At 48.8% G+C, this 8,990-nt stretch overlaps 1 protein-coding gene across 3 annotated transcripts in view; it reads left to right on the top strand.

Moving 5' to 3' along the window:
- The first annotated feature begins 333 nt into the window (after positions 1-333).
- The window catches only part of CTIF (cap binding complex dependent translation initiation factor), a 301,086-nt gene continuing 292,429 nt past the window's right edge, over positions 334-8,990 (top strand). The window contains exon 1 of one of the 3 annotated variants that reach the window (XM_017344168.3): positions 334-416. The gene's annotated coding sequence lies outside the window, so the exon portion shown is untranslated. The remainder of the gene's footprint in view (positions 417-8,990) is intronic. The other 2 variants (XM_017344167.3, XM_051851238.2) reach the window with 2 other exon arrangements.

The raw sequence follows: 8,990 nt of genomic DNA, 5'->3' as shown, positions 1-8,990 counted from the left end.
GGAGCCAGACGGACTGAGCCCCCAGCCGGAGCCAAGCTCCGACAGAGGAGGCCGCCCCAGGTGAGCCTCGCGTCTCCTCACAGGCCTGCGTCTGGACTTCGTTCCGGGACCCAGCAGCACTGACAGCCAAGAGCCCTAGTGGGCGGACTCACGGCTATTTATATAGTCTCACCAGGGGGCGGGGCCACGTCTGCACGCCGGGAACGCCCTTGTCACCATATAAGGAAGTGTTCCCGCCTCTCTGGCGCACTGCATCCTGGGGCTGGCTGCTGCCGATGGCGGCGGTGGGGGAAGGGAGCTTCGCTCAGGCTCTGTCCTCGAACGGTCCTGAGTGGGAACCCAGGCTCACCTCTTACAAAGTCCCCGAGTTAATCAACTCGCCAAGCCTTGGTTTCCTCCTTTGGAAAGCGGAACTGGTAAGAGGAAGAGTACCCAGGGGTCTGGTGAGGCGTCGGTGACATCATGCACGTAGTGAGTGGTGCCCTGAACTCTTCAGGACGGGTTAGCTGCTGTTAGGGTGAATGTGATCGCCAGGACGGGACTAAGCCCTAAAAGCCCCGAGTTTCCTGCTGTGACGTGTGCCGGGTTCTTTGAGAGGTACTGAGGCCGCGACGTCCTGTCCCCCGGAGGCTGGCACAGTTCGAGGTCCAGGTACCAGAGAGGGGGAGCCCAGGAGGTGTGGGAACCCCGAAGGGAGCTTGACCCAGCGTGAGGCCGGAGGAGATGGGCGGGTCGTGGCTTCTGGAGGGTGACTCCTCCAGGAGGGGCCGTGTAAGCCCGCTGAAGGGAGATGAACAGAGGTTCAGGAGGAAGGTTCTAGGCGGTAATGATGACGGCATGATTAAGTCCACGGGCAAGTTATCCTGGCAATGCAAGGAACACGTGGCTGGGTGACCAAGGTCCCTCTGATTTGAAGGCTGTGCCAGAACAGCACTTTTTTTTTTTTTTTTTTTTAAGATTTATGTATTTATTTGAAAGGCAGAGCTACAGAGAGACTGAGAGAGAGAGAGAGAGAGAGAGAGAGGTCTTCCATCTGCTGGTTCACTCCCCAAATGGCCGCAGTGCTCAGAGCTGGGCTGATCCGAAGCCAGGAGCCAGGAGCCTCTTCCAGGTCTCCGGCATGGGCCATCTGCTATTGATTTCCCAGGCCATAGCAGAGAGCTGGAAGTGGGGCAGCCAGGACTCAAACCAGCACCCATATGGGATGCCGGCACTGCAGGCGGCGGCTTTACCTGCTATGCCACAGTGCCAGCCCCAGAACAACATTTTAAAGATAAAATTTTATTTATTTTCATTTTATGTTTAAGACAGAGAAACACACACACACACACACACACAGAGGTATCCTCCATCCGCAGGTTTACTCCCCAATTGCCTGCAATAGCCAGGCTGAAACAGAAGCCAGGAACTCCGTCCTGGTCTCCCACACAGATGGCAGCAGCCCAAGCCCTTGAGCCATCATTTGTTGCCTCTCTTGGTGCATATAAGCAGAAGGTTGGATCGGAAATGGAGTACCTGGAACTTGAACTATGGTACACAGGAATCCCAAGTGGCAACTTAACAGTCGAGCCAAGTCACCACCCCTGGACAGGAGGGTTTGAGGGTTTATTCAGGAATGTGTCAGAGCTTGCTGGTCACCAGCCAAAAAGCTAACTTCCTCACCAGCAAGATTCCAGGTCACTGAGTGTGACAAATGCCCAAGTGAAAACGTGTTTCCCAGCCTCTCTTACAGATCGGTATGGACAAGGAAATGTGTGGAGAGTTTTTGTTTTTGTTTGCTTGTTTGTTTTACTTCTTATGACAAAAAATCCAAGTATATACAAAAGTACAGAAAATAGTGTAAGAATCTCCATGTACCTTCCCATAAGGTTAGAGTTATGAACATTTTCCATTCTTGTTTTCTTCATTCTTCCATTTGTCTTTTTTTTCTAGATTATTTCAAAGCAAAGGCCAGATGTTACATTATTTCCATCCATAAATAATTCAGCATATTGTGCTTAGAGGTAGACTTTCTTTTTAAGCATAACCACAATAGCAATATCATACCTAACCAAATGAATGATGATTCCTAAGTAACATCTGATATAAAGTCTATTCAACTGGGACATGACTTTCTTCTCCATTATGGCATATACATATACATATATATGTATACATCTATGTACATATATACACATACACATATACATATACACATATACATATACAGAGTGGTTTCACCTGCCCTAAACGTCCTCTGTGCTCTGCGTTCAGCCTTCTTCCCTCGTCCCTGGCCACCGCTGATCTTCCCACCATCTTCATAATTTTGTCTTTTTCCATAGCATCTTACAGTTGGAATCCTACCATAGGCAGCCTTTTCTGCCTTTGAAATAATCTAGAAAAAAAGAAAAGGCTGCCTATGGTAGGGTTTCAACTATAAGATGCTATGGAAGGCCGGCGCCGCGGCTCACTAGGCTAATCCTCCGCCTTGTGGCGCCGGCACACCGGGTTCTAGTCCCAGTCGGGGCGCCGGATTCTGTCCCGGTTGCCCCTCTTCCAGGCCAGCTCTCTGCTGTGGCCAGGGAGTGCAGTGGAGGATGGCCCAAGTGCTTGGGCCCTGCACCCCATGGGAGACCAGGAGAAGCACCTGGCTCCCGCCTTCGGATCAGCACAGTGCGCTGGCCGCAGCAGCCATTGGAGGGTGAACCAACGGCAAAAGGAAGACCTTTCTCTCTGTCTCTCTCACTGTCCACTCTGCCTGTCCAAAAAAAAAAAAAAAAATGCTATGGAAAAGACGAAATTATAAAGATGGTGAAAAGTTTGGCTTTTCACTAAGAAACATGCATGGTTCCTTCATGTCTTTTTGTGGCTTTGATAGCTCGTGTTTTTTGTGACATTTGCTGATTTTCTGTTATCTGGCTGTATCATAGCTTGTTTATCCATTCACCTATTAAAAGTCATCTTGGGGGCAGGCATATGACCTAGTGATTGGGACACCCACATCTCACATCAGATTACCTAGGCTTGGGGGCCAGCGCTGTGGCGCAGCAGGTTAACGCCTTGGCCTGAAGCGCCAGCATCCCATATGGGTGCCGGTTCTAGTCCCGGCTGCTCCACTTCTTATCCAGCTCTCTGCTCTGGCCTGGGATAGAAGTAGAAGATGACCCAAGTCCTTGGGCCCCTGCACCCACATGGGAGACCCAGAGGAAGCTCCTGGCTCCTGGCTTCGGATGGGCGCAGCTCCGGCCGTGGTGGCCATCTGGGAAGTGAACCAGTGGATGTCTCTACCTCTCTCTGTAACTCTTTCAAATAATTTTTTAAAAAATCTTTAAAAAAATACCTAGGATTTATTCCTGGTTCTGGCTGGCCCCTGCCTCTAGTTTCCTGCCAATGCAGACCCTGGGAGGCTGTGGCAATGATCCAAGAAACTGGGCTCCTGTCACTCATCTGAGAGACTTAGATGGCGCTCCCAGCTCTTAGCTTTGGGACCTGGTCTGTGACTGTTTTGGACATTTAGAGAGTGAACCAGTGGATAGGAGTGCACTCTCTCTCTGTCTCTCAAACTGGAAAAGAAAAAAAGACACTGGTTACTTCCAAGTTTTGGCAATTACGAGTATTGTTGCTATTAAGATTTGCGCACAGGTTTTTGTGAGAACATAGGTTCTCTGTTCATCTAGAACATAGCTCTCTGTTCATCTAGCTACATTTGAAGGAGCCTGGTTCCTGGACTGTATGTAAGAGTATGTCTATATCTATGAAAGGCTGCCAGGCTGCCTTCCTAAGTGCTGTGCCAGCTTTTCTTAATCTGAGAGACACTTCCTTTTGATCAGTTGCTGTCAGTCTGGTGCCTGTTACTAGCAGCCAAATGAAGTTCTTAAGTGACATGGTGGCAGCATGCTGAGTTCTGATCGCCTGGACAGGAGTCTTCCTCCACCAACCAGTGTCTTTGTCATCTTAAGCAAAAAGCAGAAGTAGCCGCTCATCTAGTCATGAGTTATTATCCGTTGACGTTTCTTCTTTTTCATGAGAAAGGTCAGAAGAGATTGTCAGATGCGTCACAAATCTAAGGCTCTGTGCTGCTGTAGGTCTCTGTTAGCATTGTCAGGGCGAGAACGGTTGTCTTGCCTTGTGATTTATGTCTTGTTAAGGCGTCTTCAAATGATTGCATCTTCATAAGTGCTTACAAATCATTTGCTTCGTAACTGTTCCACCTGTCTCTGGCATTTCTCTGGTCTTCATAATTAATCCTAGATTAAGGATAGTACTTCGATAGTTGAGTCTACAGATCTTTTCCTAGTTGGAATCCTCAAATGCCGAAGTGAGCACATATTCCCTACCATCGTTATCCAGTAATCAAAATCATGTTAGCAACTTGACTTGGCTTCATGCTGAGCAGTGGATGTATTCTGGAGGAGCTATACACACACATCATATTGTTATAATTAATTCCTGTCTGAAGTGAACGGGGGAAAGCCTGTCATGGAGGAGGAGAATTCAGGGCATCCTTCTATAAAGCAAATAATTCCATTATGTGCATAATCACCCTCTAATTTAGTTCTCTATGCATATGAAATGTTCAAATATTGAGGGTTTTAATTTTTTACAAGTGGCGATTGTAGCTGAATGTTTATGTTCTGCTCAGTTCTTTTTTCCTTCTTCACATCATTACCATCCTCACTATCTTCATTGTTGTTTGTTGTCATCCCCATGACAGGACATCAAAATTTAGGAACATAGGAAAAGAGCTGTGTTCTGGTTCAACCACAGCAGGCTTTATTCTGTGTTGAGGAATCCTATAGCTCCCTTGACTTTTGGTGGTGTTTAATAATGATAAGATTATGTGACTTTGAGGAAATCACCAATTATTATTAACTCTCTGGGTGTCAGTTTAGTCATCTTTAAAATGGGAATGATATGGTTGATTTAAAGGATCAAATAAGATAATACAGGGTGCCTACCACATACTGTGTGTTCAATTAATGTGGTCTATTATGATTGCTTTCGTAGGAGCGTATCATTAAAAGGTGGGGTTATACAGGCCATCCCCTTAAAAAAAATCACTATGACTGTCTCACATCCACTAGGATGGCTACTATCCAAAAGAAAAGAAAAGAAAATAGTGAGTACTGGCGAAGATTTGGAGAAATCAGAATCTTAGTGCACTGTTGTGGGAATATGGAGTGGTACAGCCTCCATGGAAAACAATATGGTTTCCTCAAAGAACCCAGAACAGAATTACCATATAATCCAGCAATTCCACTTCTGTGTTTATACTGAAAAGAACTGAAAGCAGAGCTCAAAGAGGTATCAGTATATCCATGTGTATAGCAGCATTATTTATCACAGCCAAAAGGTGGAAGCAACCCAGTCCGTCAGTGTGTGAGTGGACAAACAAAATGTAGTACACACAGACAATGGACTATTGTTCAGCCTTTAAAAACAGAAATCCTGCACATGCTACAACACGGATGGACTTTAAGGACATTATGCTAAGTGCAGTAAGCCAGGCACACACGGATGGACGCTGTATGATTCTACCCAGAGGAGGCACCTAGAGCCATCACGCCCATGGAGACAGAGAGGATGATGGTGTGTGCCGGGGTCTTGGGGGAGGGAGGAAAGGGAAGTTACTGTTTCGTGGGTGCAGGGGTTCGGTTTTGCAAGATGCAGAGTTTTGTGGATGGATGGCGGCAATGGTTGTATAACACTGTGAATGCACTTAATGCCACGGTACTGCACACTTAAAGATGGTTAAGAAGGCAAAAAAAATTTAAAATATCTATTTGAAAGGCCAAGGGACAGACAGATGTTCCATCTCTGGTTCACTCTCCAGCTGGCTGCAGTGATTAGGATGTGCCAGGCCCAAGGTGGAGCCAGGAGCTCCCTTGGGGTCTCCCATCTGGGGGGCAGGAACCCAAGAACTCAGACCTTCCTCAGCTGCCTCCCCGGGCACAGCAGCACGGAGCTGGATGGGAAGCAGAGCAGCGGGCACTCTGTCCAGCACTCTGACGTGGGGATGTCGCGTTGCAGGTGGCAGCTCAACCCCCTGTGCCACAGTGCTTGCCCCTGAGCTGGTCAATTTTATGTTATGAGCAGTTTACCCCAATATTTAAAACACAAAAGCACATTTTCATTAGTAGGGGTTTCCTCTGTTCAGGAAGCAGGAGCGGAAAGAGATGGTGGGGAGTGGGGAAGCAACAGTGTGGACCACCAGGGAAGTTCTTGGTTGGTCTGCCGCAACGGTGGACGGGTGGGCTGCTTGTCACAGTGTGCGTTCTGTGAGGGCCCCCCTTGCTAGTTCCATGGCTCAGTGGCTTCATGAAGCACAGCAGAGGCCAAGACCCGCATCTGGATAAGCACAGCCTCCCTGCGGCGGCCCTGCCCAGGAAGCTGGCGCTCAGCCGCTGTGACTCCCTGGACTGCAGAGGAAGCGCTCACAGATGCCAGCTTTGCAGTTGGATTGCAAGGTGATTATTAGGCTGTCCCGGCAAGAAGATCACATCTGAGAAGTACAAGTGATCTAAGACTCACACTCCTCCCAGAAGAAACAAAAACCTGGAACTAGTATCAGTTTCTACCGGTTACAGATGCCCTCCAGCGCCTTTAAGGTTGCCACGGCAACGCGGTCGCTGCCAGGGTATGCTGGGTGAGGGCTGAAGTACAGCGTGGCAGGCAGGGGATGTTTCACGTCTTAGCGCTCTGGCAGGCCGAAATTGTCGTCTGGGGCGGGGTAGGGGACAAGTGAGCCGTCACCTCTCTCCTCTGTGGCCCTGTCTGTGGCTTCAGGCTTGCTGACCTCCTGAGCACTGCCTACGAAGGGAACTGCACCCCTGGCATTCCCCTCCACCTGTTCCCTTCCCCCGGGATGGTCTCCCATTCCTTGGAAGCCAAGAGGCATCCTTCCTTGCTTTTCTTGTTACCTCCTTTGCCGCCTCCTCCAAGCAGCCTTCCCTGATCCAGGCAGCTCAGTGATCTCTAGACCAGATTCTAGTCCCCATGTCACTCAGCAAAAGTCAACTTAAGAGCTTCTTACAGCTGCTATGCAAGAGCCACACTCGCGGAAAGGCAGGCAGCTGCTGCAGGGGGGGCACTGGGGAGCGATGCTGTGACCCACGCCGACGGCGCGTATGTGTTCCAAAACCTGACCACTCAGATCGGATGCTGCGTGCAGCAGGTGAGCTGCATTTGCAGACAATACGATGACTCCTTTTGTAAGCGGGGAAACCCTCTCATGGTCTGGTATCCATTCCTGGGTGCGTACAGTAGGTACATTTTTGAAGGTAGAAGCTGTCTGAGTTCCTTTCTGGAAAGAGTGAGAGTGAACAGATCCAACAGAGGAGTCGGAGCGTGCGTTCACACACCTGTGACAGAGGGACGGGAGACCCAGAGGGACAGCCCCCTTATCCCAAGTCCTGCCGGGGACCCACAGCTGGGGCCATACTACACTGTCTCTCACAATCACCACTTAGAAACAGGACTAACCCCACCCTCCCGGGTCATGGCATAAAGTCCAGACTGGATGGATTTTTGTTCATGGTTCCATCTCCTGTGGGCTGACAAAATAACAATAATAAGGACCAAAACCCCAGTTTGCCTTGCCATGGGCTGGGTGCCTCATATACAGTATCTCCTTTAATCCTGACAACAGCTTTCTCAGATACATTCTATTTGTTTTAGGGTGACTAATTGCCAAGGTCAAGTGGTTGCACAAGATAAGAAAGCGAGAGTCAAATCCTGGGCTGCCTGTCTCCTGAGTCCGGCCTTGAACCAGCCCTGTGTCATGAGCTTTCTGGATTTCCTGCCTCTGTGCCCCTGTGCTCAGCCCCTCGCCTCTGCCAATTCCCCTCCCTAAACTGTGCCTGGCTCCTCCCCAGCCCTCTGCCCACCCCAGTCACCCTCAGGCCTAGGATCTAGCTCAGGTCCCCCTTTCTCCTGTGGGTCTCTCCCTGCTACTCTGGTTTTCAGGGGCTACCTTCTCCCTCAGCAGCCACTCTGCCTGTATCATATCTGGCACATTCTGGGTTTTCTTTTATATTGCTACTTCTGATTAAAACATGTCTGTTGGGGTAGGCGTTGGCACAGCAGTTAAATCCCTCTGTGTGTTCAAGTCCTGGCTCCGCTTCCGATTCCAGCTTCTTGCTGATGTGGACCCTGGTGCACCCTGGGAGGCAGCAGGTGATGGTCGGGTCCTTGGGTTCCTGCCCCCAGGAAGTGGGAGACCTGCGTTGAGTTCTAGACTTCTGGATTGAGTTCCAGGTCTGGCTGTTGTGGGCATCTGGGGAGTGAACCAGTGGATAGGAGGATTTTCTCCTTCTGTCTGTCTGTCTGTGATTCAAAAAAATAAAATAACTAAAATTTTTTTTTAAAAAAAGTCTGTCTTCTGACTTACGCTGTGAGATTCCCTAAGCCTAGATTACTGGCGACTTTTATGTGCTCTTATCAGCCACAGTATTTACCTTAGGGAAAATGCATTACATATACTTAACGCGAGGGTTAAAAAAGGTCATCTTAGTGATTTTTTTCAAATACTGTCTCTAAGGACTGTTAAAGTAACACAGAAAAGATATTTCTAATTTTATTAAGTGACAAAAAGTAGGATGCAAAAATGCATTAGCATTGCTATCTCTACCGTTATAAGTATACGCGATAAATCACTTGCTTAAAATGTGTAAAATAAACACGAGGATAGTAAGTCAGGAAAGGCCTGGAAACTCACTCAGACTTAGCTGACTGAGTCCTCACTATTGCCTGCTGTCGTATTATTAACAAATTAGGGGATGTGGCGAACATTCAGAATTCAGAGTGGGGGCTGTGGGCCCAGGTGTGTGTGTTGCAAAATGAGCCTCGGGGCTGCCAGGAGAGAACACTGTTACTCATTTTTAGGTTAAGAAGAGGCAAAGAGTAGGGGCGGGCATTTGGCCCATCAGTAAGACAGTGCTCGGGGCGGCCACATCCCCCGCACCGCAGGTCAGCAGAGCTCTTGGCTCCTCTGCTTCCGGTCCAGCTTCTGC

Source organism: Oryctolagus cuniculus, chromosome 10, assembly GCF_964237555.1.
Source record: "Oryctolagus cuniculus chromosome 10, mOryCun1.1, whole genome shotgun sequence".
NCBI classification, from domain to species: domain Eukaryota; kingdom Metazoa; phylum Chordata; class Mammalia; order Lagomorpha; family Leporidae; genus Oryctolagus; species Oryctolagus cuniculus.
The sequence above is the reverse complement of the archived record's forward strand: the minus strand, read 5'-3'. Positions and strand labels throughout refer to the sequence as shown.